Source organism: Puma concolor, chromosome D1 (assembly GCF_028749965.1).
Source record: "Puma concolor isolate L17-30 chromosome D1, mPumCon1.1.hap2, whole genome shotgun sequence".
NCBI lineage: Eukaryota > Metazoa > Chordata > Mammalia > Carnivora > Felidae > Puma > Puma concolor.
In genome coordinates, this window is record NC_141676.1 from 13376438 (window position 1) to 13398385 (window position 21948).

A 21948-nucleotide genomic window follows, 5' to 3' on the forward strand; every position below is an offset into this window, starting at 1 on the left:
CCATTTAAAAATACAGCTTAGATACTACTAATTTTTAGGTTACCCAGACTGTAAAAAAATTCAAACCATGTTTTCCAGGTCCGCAGAGAATTGTTTCTGCTGCATTGACCCCTTCAGTCACACTCTTGGTCCTCTAAAACAGTCAAAAACAGCTTTAAGGTGCACATTATTCTGTCTGCTGCAGGGATTTTGTAAAGGACACTGGGTTTGACATTAATCAGTGGCCCTGTAGACCTAGTCTCTTCAGGACTTAGTGCCAGGAGAAATTTTGCTTGCTCTGAAGATCCAATACATTTTCTTCTTGTGAACCTCGAGAATCATGTGACTGATGACTTTCCCCGTTTTTGCTTTGGCAACCAGGAAGCTCAGTGCCAAATTTATAGTTTATTTAGTGACTGCATAGAACCTAAGTGACCGTCATTCTAATATAGCTGTTTGCTTTTTGCTCTCAGAACTGGCCTTCTCTAATTTATATATATTTTGGTCTAGGTTATTATTTGCATGCACACACACACACATCACATACACATGCACATTTCTTACATGGTATGAGGAAGGGAGTGTGGATAAATGAAGAAGGAACCTAATGCACATTAAACTGTCAGTTGTTCACATCTTTCTGTATTTACTTCCAATTTTAGCCTTGCGCACACTTATTTCTGCATACTTAAATTCAAATGGTCACAGACACAAGATCAGAACAGGGAACAAAGTTAGAGGTTGTTTTTTTTAAGGGCACCTGCCTCCTTATCGCTGTATGCTTCTGGAATTCCTACTCCTTGCCAGCTGGCAGTTCTCCTGTCTGTGTTCAAACACCTCCATTAAAGGTAGACTTCCAATGTGATTCATTTCTGGAAAGTCCTGATTGGTTGAGCCTTCTCACTTCACATTTGATCCTACCCTGATGGGCCACACAGTAAATATTAATTCTTCATCTATAGCTGGTAGCATTTGAAGTAAGCTATTATATCCCCCCAGAACATTTTCTTTTGACCAGGTACTTCAAATATTCTGCAGATGATGAAGCCATGAGTCCTCTCGTTGATTGCTCTGGTCACTCTCTTCCAAACACAAATCTTATCCTGCTTATTTCCTTTTTAAAGTAAGTTTTAAAAAATATCTATCTATCTATCTATCTATCTATCTATCTATTTATTTATTTATTTATTTTGAGAGAGAGCGTGTGTGTGCATGCACAAGCAGGGGAGGGGCAGAGAGAGAGAGGGAGAGAGAATCCTAAGCAGGGTCCACACTCAGCACAGAGCCCACCATGGGGCTTGATCTCATGAACTGTGAGATTATGACCTGAGCTGAAGTCAAGAGTCAGATGCTTAACTCAGGCACCCCTACAGTAAGTTTAAGAGAACCAACCTCAAAGCTCTCAAAGCATCCTTGCCCCTCATCCTAAGTAGGTATTAGCTTTCTGTGGAGTCAGATTGTAACTGACTCACAACGGACTTCTTGCTAGCCAGAGTCCCTAAACCCTTTCTGCACATGCCAGAGTTATTTTTTCTCCAACCTGTTTTTGGGCAATTAGTCTTTTTGAATGTAAGTGAAAGGTCTTCCATTGCCCTCATCAATTTTCATGTTGGTATGTATAAACCATACCTTAGAACTTGGCAAAATTATTCTAGATTTTTGTCCCATCAGCCAAGACATTTGCTCCCCTTCTTGGCTTTTCGCCATTTACAGATTTGATGGTCTGACCTTTATATCACTGCTTGATGCAGGGATAAAAATCTTACGGTGAGCAAAGCCAGGAGCCCTGGTGTGTGTTAGCAGGGACCTTCTTCTAGGCTAACACTGTTCTATTTTTAAGATAGTATTCTGTCTGCACCATTATTTGCCATTAATCTTCAAACTATCATCCAAAATAAAATTTAGTAACCATCTACTGAGGACAAATTATGTGTCAGGCATTGTACTAAAAGTTCTTACATTATTTGAATTTGTTCTTTGCTGAATCTCAGAGACAAAAATGTCAGATAGAACAAGGCCAAGACCCTCATGCCTGACTCATGGTTTGCTGGTTTGTGTGGAACCTTGAAAAAAATTAGGTTCTAATGCTGTTGACAATAGACTTAGTATTTAATACTCAATGCAAACTGACACTAAAATGAAATTGGTTGGGGATGCCAAAAAAAGTGAACTCTTGACTTAAGCCTTCAGATATCAGGTTCAGCTGAAAACAAGAGTGGGATTAAAGATGATATGAATTGCTAGAAATAAAGCCAGAGAGATCATCTTAAGAAGGCTTGACGTATTAGAGATTTTACATATTTTTTTCATCTTTGGGAAAAGAATTCTCTTCATGACATGCAAGCTGATTTACCAACTCAGCCTTTTGAAAAACTTTAGAGACAGAAATGCATTATCTACACAAATAGAGGATTGCCTTTAAGTTCTCTCTGGCTACTCAGCCAGTTTCTGAGGGAGCTGGAATCGGACATTCGTTCTTTTCTCTAACAATGAAGCCCTCATTTCTCCATCTTGCCTGAGAAGCTAATGTGATTGGTTTTGAAAATGCCTTGTTGGAGTCCCAAGGCACCACTTTGTGTTTCATTTTTTTCTTAGGTAACATGAGGTCACACAGACATTTCCAGAATCAGCGGAGTCTGGGAGTTCACCATTGTCTCTCTTTATGAAGTATTCCATCTGAGTTAATCGACCACTGTTTATTTAGCCATTCCCCTATTGTTGGCCATTTGGGTTCTTTCCAATTGCTAATTATTACAAATGGGCTTTGAGGACTGGTAAGTGCTAGACAGATGTAGGGCTCGCTCATTATTCTTCTGTTATCACACTCCCAGGATGCAGGCATTTTTCTGTCTTCCTGACCTTCTTCTTAATGGCATTCTTATAAAAGCACCAAAGATCTGAAAACACATGCTTTATTAAATCATCCAAGGCTGCACTATTAATTTCTTTGTCTCTTCAAGTTCAATACAGAAGTCTAAAAATTGTAGGTCTGCGTCTGCACTTCTTCACGGAGTTGCTAATCAAATCCTAGAGTTTTCCATCCCACCTTTGTTATGCTTCACTTTCAAGTAAATTCATTTCAGTTCCCCAACCCATCCCTCATTTTTTAAAAGTAAAAAGCAAGGATAAGTATAAATTAAGTGGGTTAATATTCTAAATGAAATATTTGCCCAGGAAACCAAAATATGAACATATACATATTGAATGAAGATTTACTTTCAAAGATCTCATATGGAATACATATTTATTGCACAAAAATTGGAAGAATATTTAAAAGTAAGTAAAAGCGAACAAAAAGGTTACATCCCATTTTCTCAGAGCCCCCACTACTAAGATCTTGGTGGATTCCCTTCTAGTTTTCTTTTTCTCTGCAGAATTTTTTTCTTTGCAGAGCTGTTTTGAAGTTTTCAAAGTTTAATTCATTTGAAAGTATCTTTAGGCTGTGTGAAGGTGGAGAGACCATGGGATGGGGTCAGGACCCCTTAGGTGGGGTCATTTCTCAGGGCCAGTCCCGCACTGATCTCATTTTACCTGAGTGACCTTGGGCGAGTCCTATAAACCCCTGATTCTCAAAATAGGGTGTCTCCCTGAATCCTAATCTCTCCGGAAGGCTGTTATGAAGTTACATTCTTGTATGGCACAAGGGACTTAATGAATCACAAGAATCTCACAGAAGTGAGAACTGCTGCCCTACCCTGTCTGGTAGATTTCTTTCTAAATCAAAACGCGTGTGGGGTTTGGGCTGGGTCATCCAGGGTAGGAGTTCTTATCACAGGGCTCCCCTGGATGGGGGGTGAACTTCAGGGATCTGAGAATCCTAGGAACTTGGCTGTAGGTTTTCGTCTTTCCCGTGTATGCATTTTGTGGACAGACTGTCTATATAGCTTTAAATTTTATAGATTTATCAGAGAGCTCCTTACTCAGCAAGATATCTGAGCCTTCCTTCATTGATCTAAGATCTCTTCCAGAAATCCCTCTGTCATGGTCCTCTGATGGCTGCGAGAAGTACCATGTTGTCCCTGTGAACATCCTCCTTCTTCCACTGTGGCCAGAAAAGGCATGAGACTCTCCTCTTTCATTAGTTATGTGGCCTCAGGCCAGTTACACAGCCCCTTGAGATAATTTCCCTCCGGCAGAACTTAGTAGTAGCATATTTTATTTCATGCCTGCTTTACAGGCACTGCTGTAAGCACTTTTGACCAACTATCTCATTTCAGTCCACACGACGATCCTGTGAAAGAGGCACTCTTATTACCCCTCTTTTAAGAATGAGCAGGCAGGCACAGAGAAGTCAACTAACTTGCCCATGATCACACAGCTAATAGATGGTGCAGTTGTGACTCAAAACCACACTGGCTGCTTCTAAATCTATGCTAAGCACAGCAGTCCCCCTTATCAGCAGGGGATACGTTCTAGGATCTCCACTGGATGCCTGAGACCTCTGATAATACTTCATCCTATATATACTCTGTTTTTCCTGCACATACTCATGTATGATAAGGTTTGATTTGTAAACAAGGCACAGTGAGAGATGAACAGTAATCAAATAATAAAATAACACAATTAAAATAACATTTGCATATTGCTATGAGAATAGGGTCTCTAAAAATATCTTCCTTTTACAGTACTCATCCTTCTTCTTGCGATGATATTGGATGATAAAATGCCTACGTGATGAGATGAAGGGAGATGACTGGTGTAGACGTTCTGACCCAGCGTTAGGTACTACTGACCTTTGGATGATGTGTCAGAGGGATCATCTATTGCACGATCGCGGCTGACCACGGATAACTGAAACCGTGGGAAGCCAGGCAGCGGTTAAGGGGGGGCACTGTAGTGAGTACTGAGAGCATTAGGACTAATATCTCTTCTAATAATGCTATCAGTAATGAATGATACTAATTAACACTAACAGAACTCGCAATATCACTGCTAATACCACTATCTACAGCAGACTAGAATGGAACTGCAAGCGGGCCCCAGCTGGGGGACCCTGACCAAGGGGACTCCTCCATTCTTCTGGGAACCTCTGGGAATTTCCACTTCTTCATTGTCCCCTGGGGATGGGAAATGCCGCCTGCCTCCCAGGGCCGCTGGCTCCCGGGCAGAGCACAACCTGCCACATAATATTACCGGATAGATTTTTTTGTTGTGGTAAAATATGTATAACATAGAATGTGCCATTTTAACCATATATAAATGCATGGTTCCGTGGCATTAAATCATTCACATTGTAGTATATCTACTACATAGGTTTTGCTTGTATTTTCTACACTGTGTAGAGTACTCAGCCCAGAATCTGGCACCTTGCAAGTATTCAACCTTCAGCTCGCCCCTCCCCCTCCCGGGCCCCTCCCCTCCCTCAGCCTTTGACAAGTGTCCCATGCCGAAGAGATTTCAGTTAGCATTCTCTGGTGCGGTGTGAGGCAGGATGACAGGTCTCTCCAAGTGATCGTGGGCACATGACTCAATAGCTCTCCGTCTCAATTTCTTTCTCTGTAAAATGGGGATGAGAGCAGCACCTACCAAAGAGGCTGTCACCTGAGCGAGGCTCTCGGCACAGCTCTAGCCCTGGCAAGCGCTCAGTAAAAGCCGGAGACGTCTTTCATTATTTGGGGACTGCATCCTTCCTGGGAAGAGCACGCTGGCAGGGGTGCAGAGGAAGTGGAGGCTGGCGCTGGCCCCAGAGGGCTGATCGCCCTTGCTCCCTCCAGGCCGTCTGACGGAAGGCGCTCAGGAGAACAAGTGGCAGTGGGCACTCAGGGGAACAAGTGATAGTGGGCGCTCAGGGGAACAACATCACAGTGTTGTGAGGAGGAGGAGGGAGGCCTTCGGGGCCCACGGAGCGCTTTGTTCCATAAAAAGCTTGGACTCAGGCTGTCATAGTGGCCTCGGATTTCTGTGTCTTTTCAGCTTCTATTTTGAGTGCGGAATTGGCGTGGGAATGTTTTCCTTGATTTCAAGCCCTAAGTAGTTGTTGGGGAACAGCTGTTTTGAAAGACCATCTTTGAGGCACTGAGATGCTGCTACAAAACAAATTTCCTGAACCAAGAAAGGCTCCCCTGTTCCATTTGCCTGATTTTACTTTTGTCCAGGTCTTCACTCCTGCTGTTGCTTCTTCCCGAACCCTCTTTTTCTACCCCGACTCCTGCACTTGGGCTCCCGTCGAAATCCCCCTCTTTGCCTCGCTGCCACTTCTCCAGTGGAACTTTCTCTGGTTCCCGCAAAGTATCTCGCTGGGTGGGCTTGGCCCTGCCCTCTGACCTGGGTGTTGGTTGGTTCTGAAGCAGTCCCTTCCCACCTGGATCGCGGGTTCTGGAAGACTCCAAGGCCTTGTTTGAGTCATGACCCCTCCTGTGCTGCCATTGAGCAGGAAACTGGTGAACCGTTTTCTTTGTCAGCTCAACATCCAGACGGTCTACTCCTTCGGTTGGTGGAGGGAATCCTAAGGGGGTCGGTGGAAGGATCCCACCTCTTGCACAGAAGCCAGAAGAGGGACGAAGACATCCATGCTCCTTGGCCTCTGTCTGGCGGAACACAGGGAAGCCCTTGGCCGGGGTTAGCATTTGCTCACTCGGGTGCAAGGCTGATTCTCCAGCTTTCTGAGCTAGCAGAGACCCCAGAAAATTCATTTCTGTTTAAGTTAATGAACCCTTGTTTCCGTGGTTCATCGCCAGTAATTCTTACTAGTATAGTACCGCGAACAGAATGAAAACTTCAGGGATGTTGATAAACTTCAGGTTGCTGAAGTCAATCCCACGCGATGATTATCCATCGTTTCTGCCTCCTCCACATCCCGGTACCCCTTCTGACGCTAGCAGCCTGAGTTTCCATTTCCAAACCACTGTCTCCATTCTGGGTCCACGCGGTTCAAGGGGAGCTGACTCCAGCCATGGCTGCAGGGTGGGTAAGTCTGGCCAAAGCACCGCACCCTCTGGCTACCGTGATTGGCTCAGAGATGGGCATGTGACCTCCTCCAGGCCAATAGATTCCGTCCCAGGACTTCTGCCAGAATGACTCAGAAGAGGCGTGTCTCTTTGCCAAGCCCCTAGGCTGGTGGCTTAGAAGACTGGAGTTCTCAGGGAGTGCCAGGAGGGTGAGTCGACACGAGGGCTCTTGAGGCTGAGTCCAGAGGAAAGCAAAGCTGAGAGATGAAGAGGAAGAAGTTCCTGATGACATTGGTTAAGGACCTGGATTGAATAGCATCTGAGTTGTAATAATAACAGCTGACATGTCTTAGATACTAGGTACCAGGCACTGGTGTCAGCATTTCACAAGTTGTCAACATTTTCTCAGGCTGCCATAACCCAGCGCTATGAACTGGGCGGTTGAAAACAACACGAATGTGTTGTCTCATAGTTCTGGAGGCTGAAGAGTCAGATTCAAGGTGTTGGCAGGGCCATGCTCTTGGCTACAGGCTGAATTAGGCCCCCACCCCCAATTTATATGTGAATCTTTAACCCTCAGGAGAAAGGGCATATAGGGAAGTAGTTATGGATAAATAAGATCATAGAGTTGGCCATTGGTTTGATAGTATTACTGTCCTTATAAGAAGAGACACAAGAGAGTCTCTAGCTCTCTCTCTGCCACGTGAGAAGTTGGCCCCCTGCAAGCCAGGAAGAGAACTCGCACCAGAAACTGACCCTCCTGGACCCTGATCTGGAACTTCCAGCCTGCAATCTGCCAGAAAACGAATTTCTGTTGTTCTAGCTGCCCAGTCCACGGTATTTGACTCTGGCAGCCTAACCAGACTGATACGTGCCCTGTGACCTGAAGGAGAGATTCCTTCCTTGCCTCTTACAGGTTCTGGTAGCTCCAGGTGTTCCTTGTCTGGCAGCTGTGGCACATCCTGCCTCCAAGAACCCATGGTGCTCTCCTCCTGTGTCTGTGTCCCCGCATCCCTTCTCCCCTTCTAGAAGGATAGCAGTCACATTGGATAAAGGGCCCACTCTACTCCGGTATGACCTCATCTTAATCGATCACATTTGCGAAGATCCTGTTTCCAAATAAGGTCACATTCTCAGGTACTGAGGGTGAGCCCTTCAGTGTATCTTTTTTGGGCGGCATAATTCAACCCATAACACATGTGTTGATTTACCCAATCCCCACAACGAATCAATGAAGTAGGCATGAATGTATCATCGTGGCCTCACCCACATGAGCGAAGTAAGGCCCAGAGAAGTTACGTTAACATGCTCAAGGTCCTATGGTGAGTAAGGGTTTGAGCAGAGATCTTACCTCAGACAAAGTGGTGGCAAAGCCTGCACATTTAGCTACTTCACAGTTTAGACCCGAGACATGATCCATGACGATTCCCTAATTTGCTTAGGCCGGTTTGAATTGGGTTTCGGTGCCTTGTAATGATTCTTTCTTCCTAGCATTGGTCTCATCCTTTCCTGTGTCTAAGCTCTTACAGACATCTCAGCCTCAGGACTTCACTCAGACCTGCCCCTTTGGGGTCTATTTCAGGTTCTACAATTACTTCTTCCTCCTCCTTCCCCTTCCTTCCTCCCCATCAATACTCTGTGCATCAGATGCTAGCTCTCAGCTGGGTCAGAAGGAAGCCAAGGGAGTAAATCAATACAGAGTGAGGTGTGATTTATAGATTGTAATTTTCCTAGAGGCTTTTAGCTTTTAGATGCAAGTTGTTAACCCATTGCCTATCTGGAAGTTCAGATCTTAAGATAAAAAGATGGAGGCCTTCAGGTCAAAGGGAGAGAACTTTAGGGGCTGATGCTCTCTTTATCCCTTTAACAATTCCAAACAGATGGCATGTGTGGGAGTTTAGTGTGAGGGTCCTCCTGTTAGGGTATAGTTATTGATCTCTTTTGCAGAGTGGGGATGTGTATGTACCTTCGATCTTGTACATATGAAGATCGTTGCTTTAGTCGATTCAAGATTTTCTCTTTTTTCAGGTTAGGTCTCTTCCCCTTGGGATTGCCTTTACCTCGTATCAATCTTTTAACCTTTCCTATAATTCAAACATAATTCAAATGTCTTATACATAGAGGATACATGTTTTCCCTGACAGGTACCATTCCAGTGATCAGCACACACAAAAAATCAGAGTTAGATGTTTTTCTGTTGGAAATCTCAGCTTCTGGGAACAAGGGGTGAGTCTGAATTTTACCCCCTCTTAACTTCTTAACCATCTTAGCTAAAGCTGGTCTGGCATACTAAGTAAGGACACATGGAGTCAGAGGGACTTGGATTGGAATTTCCACTGTGGTATTTATTTGTCTATGGCCTGTAGGAAGATGAGCTGACTTAGCTCCTAGTCATAACGTGGACATTATACCATGTTGCAGAGTTGCTGCAAGGATTAAATGATATACTGATTACCAAGCTCTTAGTTCAACACATAATACATTTCAAAATGGTATTATTTTCTTATTTTTATCTTACACCCATCTCTTAACAGAATAGACTGCCTGGCATACAGTTTAACGCTCAGCAAATGTGGAAATTCTATCAGTTTAATATAAAATTCCCATGCCAGTCAGGACACTGAATTTCTAGATAATGGTGCCCTGAAGGGGAGAGCTATATCAAGTTCAATTTCCACGAATGGATTTTCGTTTCGTGGTGGCCTTGTGAATTGAGATAAGGCCTGGTCTTCTCTGTGGGTGTAGTACTTATAGCAGGGTTGGTAATCGCTGTCTTGGTGTATATAAAGTCACTTTGCTCCCTGGAATTGTTAATTGCAACTTGGAATTTAGGGAGCTGTTTATGTGCTTCTTTATTCATAGGGCAGCAACTCTTCTTCTGTCTGTTTGAATCGACTAAATTAAAGATGAATAATAAGTCCTAGCAGGAGCACCGGGAAAACTTATTTCATAGGATTATAAATATTTTATGAGAATTCAGGAAGAATGGGAATCTTGGGCAGCCTCTTCCAAACAGGGGTGGAGAGTTTTCTATCCTGGCTTGGGAAGGATAGATGCCCATCTTGAAAACATGGGCGTCCTGAGAAGAGGCTTGCGTTCTAGCTGTGACACTTACTAGTTGTCACATTTGTAATTGGGAGAAATTACTAAAGTTACTGGAAACTCAGGTTCCATATTCATTCATTCATTCCTTCAAAGTTACTGTGCACTAAATACTGTTCTAGGCTCCAGATAGATGGTAATAAGGGAAACAAGCAAGAATCTCTGTCTTCATCAAGCTCATAGTTTAATTCAAAACAAATATACATAGTAAATTATAGTAATTTTCCTCCTCTGAAGGAGGAAAATAAAAGGTGAGGACAGGAGTAAGGGAATGTGTGTATATGAGGGTGAATTTTAGGTGAGGTATACAGGACAAGCCTCAGTGAGAAGCCAACATTTGAGTAAAGACCTGGAGGAAGTGAGGGAGTGAGGACGACCAATATCTGGGAGAATTGCAGGCAGAGGGAATACAGCCAGGGTAAGGATCCAGGGGCAGAGGCAAGTTTGGCATTTTGGAAAAGTTGCAAGAGGCCAGGATGGCTGGAATGGAGTGAGGGACATGGGGTGGTTGGTGCTGGGGTTAAAGAGGTGATAGGGTCAGCCTTGTAGCCCTGGAGCATGTGGTAAGGAGCTTGGCTTAGGACCCATTGGAGGGTCTTAAGCAGAGAGAGGGAGACAAGATCTGACTTGTTTTAGCATGCTCCTCTGGTTCCTGTGTGGGGAATAGCTTGTAGGAGGATACATACAGAAGCAGAGAGAGGGGCGCCTGGGTGGCGCAGTCGGTTAAGCGTCCGACTTCAGCCAGGTCACGATCTCGCGGTCCGTGAGTTCGAGCCCCGTGTCAGGCTCTGGGCTGATGGCTCAGAGCCTGGAGCCTGTTTCCGATTCTGTGTCTCCCTCTCTCTCTGCCCCTCCCCCGTTCATGCTCTGTCTCTCTCTGTCCCAAAAATAAATAAAAACGTTGAAAAAAAAATTAAAAAAAAAAAAGAGGCAGGGAGATAAGTTAGGCGATTATTACAAAGATACAGAAGGAGAGGTGATTGTAGCTTGGCTGAAATCAGGGTCATAGCAGAGGAAATGGTGGGAAGCAATAGAATTCAGGATATATCTTGAAGATATAGGCAAAAGAAGAGACTGTATCTGAGAGGATGTTCTGACATATTGAATGTGGGGAAAGGTAAGAATTAAGGATGACCCCAGTGTGTTTGATCTGAGAGACTGGAAACATGGATCCACTGTTAAATGAGATCAGAAATGGTGCAGGAGGAACAGGTTTTAGGGGGACTATCTGGGGATTTGCAACATTTATGTTAAATTTGAAATATCCGTTAGATACTCCAGTAGAGGTGTAGAGTAATTGTTGAGTATAATTACTCAAAAGGGGGAGAGATCTGGGTTAGACATATGAGTTTGGAAGTCATGGGCATCGATGGTATTAAATAGTATTAAAGCTACGAATGCCTATGGATAAAAATAGAGATTCAAGGACTGATCCCTAGGACTCTCTTTCACTTAGAGGTCAAGGACATATGGAGGAACCAGTGAAGCAGTTTGAACAGCTAGGGAGGTCAGAGAAAAACCAGGCAACTGGAGGCCAAGTGAAGAAAGTGTTTGAGGTATAAGAGAATCACCAACTGTGTTAAGTGCTAATGAAAGGTGAGGTAAGCTCAGGACTGAGGATTGAGCATTGCGATTAGCCACATGAAGTTACTGGTGATCTTGAGAAAAGCAGTTGTGACAAAAACTTGTTTGGAGTAGATTTAAGTGGGAATGGGAAGAAAAAATTTAGACACAGTGAGTTTAGACAACTCTTTTGGTGAGTTTTGCTGTAAAGAGAAGAAAAGGGATGGACCAGTAAGGATTTTGGGTGTGTGTGTGTTATATTAATATTGGGAGAAATAGCAGCACATTTGGATGCTGATGGGAATGGTCCAGGAGAAAGGGGGAAGCTGAAGCTGTAAAAGAGGAAGGAGAAAATGCCAACAACGATGTTCATGACTAGGCAAGAAGAGATGGGATTTGGTGTGCAAATAGAGAGGTTAGCTTTAAATAGGAGCGTGAGCGTGGGAGGGATGGTAGGAGTAGATGGACAGAGAATCAGGCAGGCGGGTAAGATTTGGTCAAGAAAAATTGCAGAAGTTCTTTTTAATTTTCTGTGAAATAACCGGATTCTCTAGCTATGAGGAAGGATGGGGCAGTCATGTTAGAGGTTGGAGGAGAGAAGAGATGGGATGAAACAGTTGGCTAAGAGAGCGGATGGACTGAGGAAACGCAGTGTGGTTGCCAGATAGCAGCAGGGGCTTTGGGATGGTGAGAGGATAGAGTGGGACCAGCCAACATGGTAGCCTGTGTTTCTGTTAGTTGAATGGGTAACAGTGCAGAGGGTCCAGCGGGTTGGATTAGAGCTATGCTTTAACCAAGTGAATATGACAAAGCAAGAGAGGGACAAAGGTGTTGAAAGTGTGTTCCCAGAGGATTGCAATGGTGATTGACCATGGAAGGTAAGCTAAAGAAGGAAGGACATGAGACATGAGACATAGTGAAAAAGTGGTAGGATAGAGTGACTTAGAATAATTTATGATTAATACCTATTTTGGCAATTATTCTATTGTTGCCTGTGTACCCCACAAGACTGTATGTTTCATGAGGACAATTACCGTGTCTGTTTCTTGCCAAACATTGTACCCTGGGCTTGGATCAGTGATTGACTCAAAAAAGCATTCAGTAATATTAATTGAGTACATGAATGAATAGTAGCTTCTATTTATTGAATGGTTATAGGCACTTTGTAAACATTTATCCCTGCAAGTAACCCTATGATGTGGGTATTTTTATATCCCCTTTTGTAAATAAGAAAATTAGCTCAGAATGACTATGGACTTTCCAAATCTCTAGCTGGCTGGAATCCAGATCCATTTGTCTGCAAAGTCTACAACCCTATTAGCAGTGTCTGAGTGCCTGCTATGTCCTTCTACAGTTAAAAATGCTTTCTCCTCTGGAAAGGAGCCAGCCATGGCCTCCCGACCTTGAGATTTGATCCCTCCCATCCCGCCCTTCGTGATGTCCCTTCTTCCCCCTCCAGCACTACTCATGATTTTAATATCGATTCTTCAGGACTGTTGTGAAGATCCCATTAACTTATGATGTAAATGGATGTAAAAGTCCTTTTCAGATTTTTAATCTTTTGTATTAAGTAAAGAAACCACTTTGATTAGGATTTGCTCTTTACCACTTCAGGCTGCTTATTCCTTTAATCCCTCCAAAGCTCATCTTCCATTTCTTCCCATTACCTCTTCTCCCTTTGCCACATGTTAACATCCACCCATTCTTTCCAGTTTAGAATGCGGGTGTAGCTTCTCCATAAAGATCCTAGGCCAGAGAAAGAAAGGCAGAGTATGGGTTACATTGTCTTGGCCAGGGGGAAAATGATTTGAAATTAAAAAAGTCATGGGAATTCCTAGAGCAGCACCGTAGACATTCCATTTGAAGATGATGGGATGTTATCTCCCATTGCAAGAGACCGTCTTTCCCGAGTGCAGGAAATGCTCTGACGTGGGAGGCTGATATTGGCAATTTTCCCACTCCGAGGCTCAGTGCTCCTGGATCTGCCAGAAGGGGGCGCTCTCACCATCTGCACCTTCTGTGCCTTTGCTTCTTTGTAGTGTGTGTGGTTTAGGGCTGCTCAGGATTTTTCTGGAGGCTTGATCCGCAGGATCCCTCTAGGAGGGTTGTGCAGCTGCATTCTGCACAAGGATGCCCTGCTGAGGGCATTCGTGGTGCCGACATCCAGCTTCCACTCTTGCTTGCTGACCTGTGCGCTCTGTTACTACCGAGTTTGTCCAGGGCAAGCACTAGTTTATAACTCATAAGTGGGCCAGGTAGGCTAGGGCAGACCTGAAGCATCCTTTCCTGATGGCCCAGGTGGGCCTGTGTTCGTCTTCACAATTAAACTTGTGTGTCTGAGCATGTGTATGCACTGCTCATAACTTTACCTTTGAGAATTCAGATCAAATGATGTGATGCCTTGTGATCTGACCCTTCCAGAATTTCAGATGCAATATTCGCTGGCAAATTTCCACATATTTTGCTCCCCCACTCCCATGCCCAGCTGATGATGCGTCACCACCGCTGGGTGTTCATGATCTTGTTTTCTTTCTCTTTAAATTGTTATTTATGCGTTTATATTTTCTTCTCGACACTCCCATTCAGTATATTTCATGAGAATTTTTGATTTTTTGTATGTGATTTTGCAAAATTTAAGTGGTCATTTTGTATGCAAGTCTTGGTATTTCAGCAATTGTATAGCGTTAGGAATCTCATTCTTACTTTCTTTCCCTCAGTGTGATGTTTCTCAGGTAGGGATGTTTTTAATTTTTCAGCGGCTTTGCCTCCCTCCCCTGTTCTTTTTGGCTTTCCTGTTTATATGGCTTATTAAAATAAGGTACAGTTGCCATGTTCCCTTCTTTGGGAAGACTCTCTCCTTCTTCCAATGTTAGGCTCCCTCTTCTGGACTCCCACAGTATTTCAAGTCTTCTGTTGCTGTGATTATGATTTCATTTTGTAATTAAAAGAATCTATTTATCTGTTTGTGCTGAGATCCTCCAAGGAGCAAACCACATACATTTATGCAATTCTAGCCCCTAACATAGCCCTCGGAACAACAAATATGTGTTGGATGGATGAATAATAATGATAATCGCTAACATTTATTGAGTGTGAACGTGTTAGACACTGTTCTGAGGGATTTACATCTATTGAATTCATTCTACTCTCACAAGAGCCCTATGAATTAGGGACTATTATTATCTTGATTTAACAGAGAGACAAAAATGAGACATGGAATGTTCAAATAACTTTGAAATTCATGTAACTTATGAAATTCAAATACGCCCTACAGCTAGTAAATGGTGGAGCTGGGATTCTAACCAAGAGAGTTTGGTCCAAATTCCAGGGTCCTAACTATCATCTACATCAGCCTGTAGACTGTGTAGGACTTGTGGCTCCTGGTCCAATATGCCAGTGCGTGTTCATGCCACAGTGCAGGCTCCACCTTTGTTATTCCCGTTCATTACTAGGTGTCTGTTAGGTATTGCCATGTGTCATGTTATCTCACTCAATCACACAAGAACTTGTAGGTGGGTGTCATTATCCCCACTTTTATATATGGTACCTCGTCGATGATCCCATAATTAGTGGCAGAGCCAGGATTTGAATCCTGGTGACACTGACTTTAAGTTCCGTGCTCTTTCCATGATATCACATGATTATCAGAGAGAGCACCCTGGGTCTTAGATCCTTGCTACTTGTGGGAAACTGATGGGCACTTGGTGGAAAGGTACAGGCTCTTCCAGCTTTTTTTTTTTTTTTTAATTTTTTTTTCAACGTTTTTATTTATTTTTGGGACAGAGAGAGACAGAGCATGAACGGGGGAGGGGCAGAGAGAGAGGGAGACACAGAATCGGAAACAGGCTCCAGGCTCCAAGCCATCAGCCTAGAGCCTGACGCGGGGCTCGAACTCACGGACCGCGAGATCGTGACCTGGCTGAAGTCGGAAGCTTAACCGACTGCGCCACCCAGGCGCCCCTAGGCTCTTCCAGCTTTGATGTGATCTGAGGAATGTTCTCCAATAGTCTGTGACTTCCTCCATGGGGTTGCCATTGAGGGCTTGGAGTCTCTTTTCAAGAACCCAAGTCTCTAGTTCCCATGACCTCTAAAATGTGAGCTCTGAGGTCAGGGACTCATCTTTTTTGTAACTTCAGTGCTTAGAACATCTCATACAGTAGGGTTCAGTAAATATTTGCTGAAGAAATGCCAGATCTAACAATTCCTTCTCCCTCCTTAAGCTAATTTAGGTGATATTTTCTGTTGCTTACAATCAGAGGAGTCCAAACTAATAACCCCCATGGTAGGTTTTATTAATCAATTATGACACTTTCTGTAGCTTAATCTACAAAAGGATTTTGAATCCTTTCCAATATGGTGCTCCAGGCAGACATTATGAATTGGTAGAATTAGCAGGTGAGATGGAACTCATTTAGAATCTATACTCATTTTCCATTGACTGTGAAACAGATTAATGCAAAATTGGCAGCTTCTAACAACATATATTTATTATCTCACAGCTTCTGTGGGTTAGGAGTCTGGGCACGCTGGGCTTATCTGGGCTCTCTGCTCAAGGTCCCACAAAGTTGCAATCAAAATGTTGGCTGTTCCTTCCTGGAGCTCAGGTGTTCTTTCACACTCACGTAGTTGTTGGCCAGATTCATTTCTTTGCAGTCACAGGACTGAGGTCCCCATTTTTTTGCAGGCTGTCAGAGGGAGGTCACTCTCAGCTCTCAAGGACCCACAGAGATCCTCTGTGTGCCAGTCTTGCTCACTACACAGCAACTTTGTTCTTCCAGGTGTGCAGGAAAACATTTTCAAGAAAGACTCAGTCTCTCTTTTCTTTTTTTTTTTAATTTTTTTTAACGTTTTATTTATTTTTGAGACAGTGAGAGACAGAGCACGAACAGGGGAGAGTCAGAGAGAGGGAGGCACAGAATCTGAAACAGGCTCCAGGCTCCGAGCTGTCAGCACAGAGCCCGACGTGGGGGTCGAACTCACGGACCGAGAGATCATGACCTGAGCCGAAGTCGGCCGCTTAACCGACTGAGCCACCCAGGCGCCCCTCAGTCTCTCTTTTCAAGAAAGATTAAGTCAGATAATCCCCCTTTTGATTAACTGAAAAATCAACTAATTTGGGACCTTAATTACATCTTTAAAAATATTTTTCCTTAGAATATAACTTACTGATGGGAGCGAGAGCCCTTACATATATAGATCCCACCTGTATTCACAAGGACTGTGTTATACAGAGTGTGTACGCTGGGTGATGGGAATCTTGGGAGGCTATCCTAGAATTACTCCGACTTCAGCATCCCTGATCCAGCCCAAATTCTTTCCTGTACAGGTGAAAAAACCGAGGCCTAGAGAAGGAAGTCACTTGCCCACGCACATGTGGGTCTAGAGGCCCAGCTGAAGTTAACATTCTAGTTCTTCAGCTTTCTACTCCAGTGCCCTCGAGGTCATTGTCAAACTACTGCTGAACCTGTTTATCCAGGTCTGTACAGTCTCTGACCTTGTAGCAACAACTTCTGTGTTTTAGTCATTTTTGTCTTTCTCTTCGCCCCAACTCCCCTTGCCCTAACAAACAGATACACAAAAAATGTTTGTGTTGATTTGACTAAAAGTCCATTGGAATTCGAAGGATGAAGTGAATTGTATAATGTCTAACACCAAACCAATGAAGGATTCAGACACAGAGAGAAACCTTAGAGGACTTTGATGGAATATTAATAGAGTCCCAATGATGTCCCAGGGACAATAATATCTCTTCTTCTAGCAGCAGCTGTGACCTTTCAAAGTTAAGAGTCACCATGGGGACTCTTCCTAAGGGCTGGACCCCCTGCTTTTTGGCAAATGAAGCCACTTACCTGTGATGGTTATGCTGGGGCTTGGGAAGAACATGATGAGTAGGTGAAAAGGTTGTTAAAAATGTCAGCTGATGACCCCAAATGATCTCTTGGGAGTCAGTGGGGTTTATAAGCTTTCACTCACCAGCTGTTTTAGGGTATTTGTATGGACTTTGTTCCTCTTCTCATAGTCCAGACTTCTTAATATAAAATGCAAATTCATCTTAACTAAGGTGCCTGCAAACAGAATCCTGTGGGAGCTATACATATAATATACAAAACATATATATGTTAGAAATATAAATGTTAAAATATAAAAGTGTTTTATCACAACTTCCCAGAGACTACATTTTAAAAATGAATTTTATTAAAAAAATTTATTTTTAAACACTTGTTTGTTTTTGAGAGAGAGAGACAGAGAGACAGAGAGACAGAGAGAGAGAGAGAGAGAACGAACAAGCGGGGGAGGAGTAGAGAGAGAGGGAGACACAGAATCCGAAGCAGGCTCCAGGCTCTGAGTTGTCAGCACAGAGCCTGACATGGGGTTCGAACCCATGAACTGTGAGATCATGACGTGAGCCGAAGTTGGACGCTTAACCAACTAAGCCACCCAGGCGCCCCAGGACTACCTTTTTAATGAGAAAAAACCTTTCTGAGATATGGATACCTATACAATTTCTTGGAAAGAGGGCATTTCATGGAAATTATGAAATTGTTTAGACCAGCAATTGCCTGAAAAATAGTGGACTTTTAAAGCATGGCAAATGTCCAGAAGTGATTTGTAGAGTAAGAGACAGATATAGGGCAAGAAGGAAAAGGTTTTTTTTTTTTTTTTTTTTTTTTTTTTATACAAGATTCTGAAAGGCATCTTTGATTACTTTTATTATATGAGTTTTCTATTGTTGTATAACAAATTACCCCAAAACTTAGTGGTTTAAAATAAAGGACAGTTATTATCCTATCAGTTCTTCAAGTCTAGAATCCAGATGTGGCTTAGCTGAGGGTTTCTGGCTCAGGGTCTTACTGGTGTTAGCCAGATCTGTGATCTTATTTCAAGGCTCTATGGAGGAAGATCCTCTTTGAAGCTCACTCAGGTGGCTGTTGGCAAATGAGCCATCAGCTCTTGAGGGCTGTTGACCAGAGACATGAGTTCTCTCCTTAGGGCAATTCCTTCATGTTCTCTCTGAGCCACACAAGACAATGTGTCACTGTCAAAGCACGACCTCATAATTCACAATGTCTCCATGCTTGCTTCAGGGAAATGACCTTAGAGGTAACTCAGAGCTCCTATGTCAAAGAGGAATTACAAATGCTTGTATAAAAAGTTCTTTAATATGTTTGTTGCCCTCTACATTATATAAATATCAAAGTCTGAAATCTTGGCTTCCCCAAGTCTGGTTTTCCTAATTATTCTACTGCTAGCTGTATGTGAAGGCAGCCAAGTTCATGGATGGTTTCAGAAAGGCCCTATGTCCCACCCACTTGATTAAAAACAAAATACTCAAATTTCCATTCTTGTAATAAATCTGTTATGTTAAAGCACAAGTTTTAGAAGGCTTCTGTCAAAATGCAAATAACAATCCCGTATCTTTCATTACCCAGAAAAGCAGTTGATGTCAGGCCGGTTGATGACAGGAGACAGAGCAGAACCCAGAGAGGGCAGGACCAGCTGAAGCATCACAGTGTAAGGGATGCATGGGTATCTGGGCACCTGAGGGCAGAAAAGGAGGATGCCACCATAAGAATCCTACAAAGTTAGAACTGGAGAGGCTTAAGAGTTTAAGATCACGTATTTATTTATTTGGTAGGCAAGGAACCTGTATGGAGGAGAACTACATTGGTATGTATGACATGACAGGCTGGTCGTGGAGTAGCAGCTGGAACCTGGGTCGCCTGAAGATGAGATAAGACCAGCTTCCACTGTGCTGGTAGCAGAATCAACACCAGTGCTCAAGTCGAAGTGACATTCCTGGATCCTTCTCAGAATCAAGCTCTCTCTGCTCCCTGCCCTTTGCCCACACCTTTACCTGGCCCATCTTAATCAACGTTGTATTAAAATGATGTGCATAGGAATCTCGCTTTCCCCAATTAAGTGGACATCTATCACTTGTGGTCTAGTGTTTAATATCTCTTATTTTAGTAAATTTCCCCCGGCAGGCCATTCTTCCCACTAGTTTTGTGGTCAGGAAGGATTAGCTCCACCTCCAGAGTCTTCGGCATGAGCTGATTATCCCTCCCTCTGCAATTGTTTCAAAGAGGGGCACACAATCTAAGCTGAGCCAGTAAGCTCTGAGGAGATATTTTCTGTAATTCCTGGAAAGAAATGCCTTCTGTCCACCACTGGTTTCAATCATGTGTGGCTGCTATAGACACTTTTTATCAGGAGGGAGACCAGCTAGAGACTGAGGACAACCCAGGAAGGAGGCAGAGCTAAATGATGCAAAGAAATTAAGTCTGGATGTTGTTATTTGAGTCTGTGTATCAAAATGAAACTGAAGCCAGTTCAATCCTTGGACAATAACCTAGAGTGATTTATTCAGGTCTTTCTCTGAAAAACAAATAAACAAAAAATGAATGCTCACCTAACATCTGCAAAACTAAATATGCTGACGAGCTCCCTCCAAGAATGATAGACTCTTGCAAAGGCAAATTTCATTCTTCAAACCAGATGGCAGAAACTTACTTACCACTCTAAAAATTGTAGCTCTTTTGAGCTTAAGAAAATCTTAAAACAGAGCCTCCAGGAGGGATTATATAAGGAGAGTTTTCATAGGGTTATTTGACTATATTTTCTCAAAGAATCTTCCTAACAAACATTTTTGACAGGTTATTACAGCTCCCAGATTACAAATGAAAACATGGAGACCCTGTGAAATTTAGAGCTATGGACTAGAGACAAAAGCTCCAGACAGTAATGGCCCGGGGCCTTTCCCCAGTGTAGACTGTGATTTGGCTGCATTAGTTAGACTGACTCTGGCTCTCCCTGTTGTTATGAATAGTTGTTACGAAAACATAGACTCCAGAAGCTCTTATGTCTGGCTCAGTCTGAGAACTTCACATGGTAAAAAGGTAAGATAAAAATGTTTTCATAATGAGTTTACTCAACTCTTGCAGACAGACGGCTAGCCGGGTGACCTGTTTGCAGATGGTTCATTTTAGCCTCTAGAATCATCTCTCCAAGCACTCAGGACTCTTCCTGATGGACACTTTCAGGAATTAAACTCTAAGTTCCTTATTAAAGGCCCTTTGTTCCCTGTGTTTGGATATGGTTGAACCATATCCTCATTGGTTCAACGCTCTTGGCATCGTAAGCTAAGTTCTGGACTGGTTATGGCAGTAATACTAGACTATAACTGCCTGAAGGGAGATACCATGTCTGGCTCCCTCATTTTTATGCCCTCACTCAGCTCAAAATATGACACCAAACATGCATCCCACTTGTTTAAGAAATGAATTTCTGAAAATTGATTCAGGAATGTCAAACAAGATTGAAAACTGAGTTGAGTTGATCAAGTAAGATTTATGTAATATAATAAGAGACACCAGAGTTGAAAGGGAGTGTTGAGAATCGGAGATGCAATGGATTGTAATGGAAAGAAAACAGAAGAATAAAAAAAACCCCATAAATATACATCTTCATTTGTGATTCCCTAGCTGAGGGATTTGGAAAGCCATTGAATCATCCTGGATATTGTTTTCTGTGTCTACAAAAGGGGCTAACGACATAGAGTGGATTCACAGAGTCGTTATGTCAGATAAAATGGCATATGTAAAAGTATTTTGCATATTTCTGGACACTGTATATAGTTCTGGTGCGGAAATTAAGGAAAGGAAATGGCAACCCAAATGTGAGTTGAAAGAGAACAATTGATTTAGAAACTAAGCAAATAGAGGGCTCTTCCTCAATCAACCAACTTTCATTTATTGAGGAATCTGGTACATTCACCAGTTGATGTCAAGTTAAGGAACATGCATCTCTGAAAACTTTCCATGTTTTGCTGGGCTGGGCCACGGTGTCCCCTCCACTGACAACAAGTGTAGTAGGGGACAATGGTGGCAGGGGCAAGGCTACACTATACTCCCACCTTCCTGACTGCAGAGACTCTGCTGAGACAGCTCTTTTAACCTGAAGAAACCCCAAACAGGCCGATTTTGAAGACCCCAGGAACACGCTGACTCTGAGTTCTTGAGCTCAGGTAAGTTCTTGAGCTCAGCTCTGTGCTTGATCTGTGTGGATCAAGCACAGAGCTGGGGCCTGCGGTCCCCAGGACTGCTGGAAGCCAGAAAACGTGAAATAGAGTCAGTTTTGAAAACTACTTGGGATTCTCCGTGGCCGGGGATGGCTTTCTTTCACCAGCCGGTCACTTAGGTCTGGGAAACAGGACGCTATCAGCCATCTGGGTTCATGAAGCACAGCTGGGACCATTCCTGCTGCTCATAAAGTTTCTGGTACTACCTGGGTGTGTGTTGGGGGAAGGGGTCCTGGAGAAAGAGGGAGCTCACAAATCACATTTCTAAAGTCCTAGTTGGATCTTAAAATAGTAATTTTCAAGCTCCGTAGACTAAATAGGGGCATGCGTAAAAGGCTC

General features: G+C 43.2%; 1 long non-coding RNA gene across 1 annotated transcript; it reads left to right on the forward strand.

Annotated features, from left to right (window-relative positions):
• Positions 1-934: 934 nt before the first annotated feature.
• On the forward strand, positions 935-19454 carry LOC147576465 (uncharacterized). Its single transcript, XR_015240813.1, has 2 exons — positions 935-1102; positions 19168-19454. It is a non-coding gene; the product is annotated as an uncharacterized LOC147576465 (long non-coding RNA).
• The last annotated feature ends 2494 nt before the right edge of the window (positions 19455-21948 follow it).